The sequence below is a fragment of the Aristolochia californica genome, unplaced genomic scaffold (assembly GCF_029961685.1).
Source record: "Aristolochia californica isolate CCGP_79_NKW_82.1479 unplaced genomic scaffold, dmAriCali1.0.hap1 SCAF_4, whole genome shotgun sequence".
Classification (NCBI taxonomy): domain Eukaryota; kingdom Viridiplantae; phylum Streptophyta; class Magnoliopsida; order Piperales; family Aristolochiaceae; genus Aristolochia; species Aristolochia californica.
In genome coordinates, this window is record NW_027182103.1 from 33,040,172 (window position 1) to 33,044,947 (window position 4,776).

General features: G+C 38.0%; 1 pseudogene; it reads left to right on the top strand.

Moving 5' to 3' along the window:
- The first annotated feature begins 3,152 nt into the window (after positions 1 to 3,152).
- LOC137963226 (vacuolar-sorting receptor 3-like) lies at positions 3,153 to 4,322 on the top strand (annotated as a pseudogene).
- Positions 4,323 to 4,776: the final 454 nt, after the last annotated feature.

Genomic DNA, 4,776 nt, shown 5'->3' on the forward strand with positions numbered 1-4,776 from the left:
ATTTTGATGTCTTTTTTACTTACTTTAAAATATTTAATAAAATAAAATATATCAAAGAGAAAAAAAATGAAGAATTATATTTATGTGATTGAATATATACAAATTATGTACAAAAATGTAAAAAAATATAATAAAAATCTACAAAAATATACAAGAAGCCATTGCTCGGGTTTTAACTTTCAACACCAAATAGAAGAAACCAAAAATACAAGAACTAAGAAGAAAAGAGCACTTTTTTGCTCTTGTAGGCACAATGAATAAGTAGAAAGAGGAATTAATAGAATTAATTGACAAAGAATAAACAACTATTTGATGGATCAACCTAAACTAAACTAAAAACCAAATTAGAAGAGAGAAATACATTGCCTTTGTAAGTTGATGTAACATCAATTTAAAAATCCTGTTATGATACCGTGTTGGATTTTTAGAAAAGAGAAATAATTCATTGACGTGATTATGAGCCTCTAGTTATAATAGATGAAATAAGTAGAACCTAACAATAATTAAACTACCCATGTTCCTGTTACACCTAAATTCTAACTCCTAAAGATAAGTCCAAAAATAATTAAATAACTAAAATTGAGACACTCCAATGAGACTTGCTCCCAAGAAACTCTTGTAAGATTCTGTTATATTAATTATAGCTTTGTGAGACTTTTTTGTGTGAGTCATGTAAGACTCTTCCATACCTACTCTTCAACAATTATAATGGTCGACGACGAATTTGTCCTACATAAAACTGATAGAACAAAGGATTGATTACATATGACACTACACATTCGATAGAACATAAGTAATTAGTAAGAAAACATAAATAAAATGAAGTTACATGGATCATGTCAAATATGTTTGAGAATTCTTCATCTTTGTAAGACTTGAATTTCATCTCCCTCTTCAGTGCATGCCTCCTAATTAGTGTACTCATAAATATGGTAAACTCACTACTATGTAAATCCATCGGGCGTCTATAACCTGGTGGAATTGTGATATCTTGCCTACTCCGTCATTTATTTATGATGACCTTCTCAATGGTCAAAACCCTATAACGGGCATGCCCTTGACGTTGTGAGGACTATCATGTTGATGGGTGAGATGTGGAAGGCTCTGATACAAAAATATTAAAAATACATGTTGAAAGATGGGCCCAAACCTACATGACCAAGGAATGCCCACATATCTAAGAGTGTTAGAAGATGGGCCCAAACCCATAAGAAGTAGGACCCACCATAATAACCACAAGCTGGTTGGAAGATCAAGTGAGATTCACAAAGATAACCACAAGCTGGTTGGAAGATCAAAAAGGTGTTATGCAGGCAATAACATTATTATTTTAATTATTTTTCTTTAATTTACTTTATTTTATTTCAGTTAAAGAAGTAATAGCCACAAGTGCATTATTGGAATAATTTATTTATAGGGGTATTTTTGTAATATTTTATCTTAAACTTTGTAAGGGTGAACCCTATTTAAGGGGTAAGAGTAATGAGAAAGACAAGCATTGATTTAGGTTAAATAGGGTTTTGAATTCTCCTCAAAGAGCTCAAGGGTGTGCGTTCTCCTTAACGAACCTAGGGTTTTCAAGCTTCTTGATTTTCATCTTTATCTTCTTCCTCCCTACGAATCCATGTGTCAGATCCTGGACTATAACAACTGGTATCAGAGCGGGAACACAATAAGAGATTCTTCGTTCTAAGAAAAATGTATTGACATACTCGATTTATTGGAAGAAATACGTGAGGGAATGCGTAGACGAGAAATTTCTACAATGGAGAGGTATATCGATGCCGTAGAAAAGAAGGTCATACGACCTAAATCCTTTGAGCACGAAAAATTCACAGAAAGATAGGCAGCAGACGCTGTCTCGGGCGAGAAGACAAGCCATGGGCCAAAAAAATTAAAAATCTCCCAAGCAGGAAAATCCTCGTCCTGCTGTTCATCGTCCAAAGTTGTTGTGGACGATTTGGGTACGACCTCAAATCCGAAATCGGGAAAATCTCCGAGAACGACCCCTAAAATTCGAAATCAATCCACTCTTGCTCACGGCGAGTAAAACTCCTTTCCGAATAGGACAAGGTAATATTTTTGGTGATTCTTCCAAACAGGATATGCTTCCGAGAGCCCTCTGTCTCAAAAAATCTCCAAGCGGCGAAGCCCCAAAGGGCTGCTATTCGCCCTCTGTTGGAAACAAATCCGATGGGCTTTGGCTTTCGGATTCTCACTCTCACTCTCAATCTCGCTCTTTGCAGTCCAGTGGAGAACCAATGTCAACGTAATTTGGGGTAAGTTTCTGAAATGCCCTCAATTGATATGTCTAAACGTTTTTCCCATGGGGATGAAGGGGCTCCAAGGGACGGAGTAGCATTGATGTTGCTCGAATTTTTGGCCTGGTGGTTTTCTGTTCCGGGAAGCAGAGAAACATAACCATTTTGACGAAATTCTGGCTTGTGTGTATGAATTCTGAGATGAAATTTTTTGAGGGATGCCGGGAGTGATAGAAATTTTTTTTTGGGTGTTGTCTTATTTTTCTATTGCTGAAAACAGCAACAGTAAACCTCTTCCAATTTCTTCTGCACGCATGGATGAAGGACATATTTCATATTCTTCGCTGTTTAACCTTGATAAACCGACTGATGACATTCATTATGAAGAAGATTACTCTCCTTCTGTATGGACTGCCTCTGGAGGTAAGGGTTCTTGTGCCTCAGGGCCAATGCCTTAAGCATGAGTTCACTTATCAATTGCCTTTGAATTTAGCTCTTTTTGATGGAGGAAACGAGTCAAGCGAGAATTCTCAGATTTCTACTCAACAATTTAAGAGGCCTCCTAAAGTGAACTTGAGAAATGTGTTGAGTGGTATATATGCTATCATAACAGGTAGTTATAAGGGCCCTACTACAATAGGAGATTCACAGGGATAATGAGTCAAATTTGTCATTTCCTGGTTCTGAAAAGAATGGAGATAGAATTCTTTTGGGTAGTCAAATTGACAACGGTGTGCTGAAAATTTTCTTGTGGAGGATTTATATCAATTTTTCTGGGACGAATTATAATATTGTAGATGCACACAACAACAATATGTCTGTTTCAAAAATGGAGAATTCCAGTCTCCTTCTGGATAACAGAGTTGTGGTGTTTGTGGAGAGCGTTCAAAGATGATGAAGTATAAAGACGCCAATCTGCCATTAAATACCAGAGTTAAAGATCTCATCGGAAGAATGCCTCTGGCTGAAAAGATCGATCAGATGACACAAGCCGATTGCTCTATGGTCTACCTAAAAAATAATCAGAATGGGTGTAAAGGTTTTGATGATGTCGGGATTTCATTTAAGTCGATGACCAGGGCCCTGCTGACGTTAATTTTGGTCGATCGTGGAGATTGTTTTTTTGCTTTAAAGGTGTGGAATGCCCAGAATGCTAGAGCCTTAACTGTCCTTGTTGCGGATGACACCGAAGAATCATTAATAACCATGGATTCACCTCAAGAGGATGGGCCTAAGTGTGACATGCAGATGTAATTTGTGAAGGATTTCAAGGGTGCAATACAGTTACTTGAATAAGGAGGATACAACCAGTTCACACCTCACTATATAACTTGGTATTGTCCTCAGGCATTCACAATTAGCAAGCAATGCAAATCTCGGTGTATTAATCATGGGAGATATTGTGCACCTGATCCTGAACAAGATTTTAGTCAAGGATATGAAGTGAAAAACAAGGTTATTGAGAACTTGAGACAATTATGTGTTTTTAAAGTTGCAAATGAGTCCAAAAGACCTTGGGTATGGTGGGATTATGTGACAGACTTTCAAATAAGGTGCCCTATGAAGGAAAAAAAGTACAACAAGGAATGTGTAGATACAATTATCAAATCTCTTGGACTTGACAATAAGACAATTGAGAAGTGCATGGGCAACCCAAATGCTGATGCTGACAATCCTGTGCTGAAAAAAGAGAAAGATGCTCAAGTTGATAAGGGATCCAGGGGAGATGTTACCATACTGCCTACACTTGTTGTTAATAATCAACAATATCGAGGAAAGTTAGAGAAAGGTGTTGTACTGATGGCTATTTGTGCTAGTTTTGAGGAAACTACTGAACCTGCTGTTTGTTTGAGTGATGATATTGAGACAAATGAATGCTTGAGCAGCAATGGCGGTTGTTGGCGAGATAAAATTGTGAATATAACAACTTCCAAGGACACATTCCGTGGAAGAGTCTGTGAGTGCCCACCGGATTTGTTTCCGACGGCGCCAACAGAGCCTCATCAGTTTCCAGTGGCGAATAGCAGCCCTTTGGGGATTTACCGCTTTGAGATTTTTTGAGACAGAGGGCTCTAAAAAACATATCCTGGTTGGAAGAATCGCCAAAAATATTACCTTCTCTTGTTCGGAAAGGAGTTTTGCTCACCATGGGTAGGAGTGGATTGACTTTGGATTTTCGGGGTGCTTCTCGGAGAATTTCATGCTTCCCGATTTCGGATTTGAGGTCACACCCAAATCGTCCACAGCGACTTCGGACGGTGAACAACAGGACGAGGATTTCCCTGCTCGGGAAATTTTAAATTTTTCTGGCCCATGGCCTATCTTCTCATCCAAGATAGTGTATGCTGCCTTTCCTTCTATGAATTTTTTGTGCTCGGAGGATTTAGGTCGGATGACCTTCTTTTATGCGGCATCGATATACCTCTCCATTGCAGAAATTTCTCGTCTACGCATTCCCTCACGTATTTCTTCCAATAAATCAAGTATGGCAATACATTTTTCATGGAACGAAAAA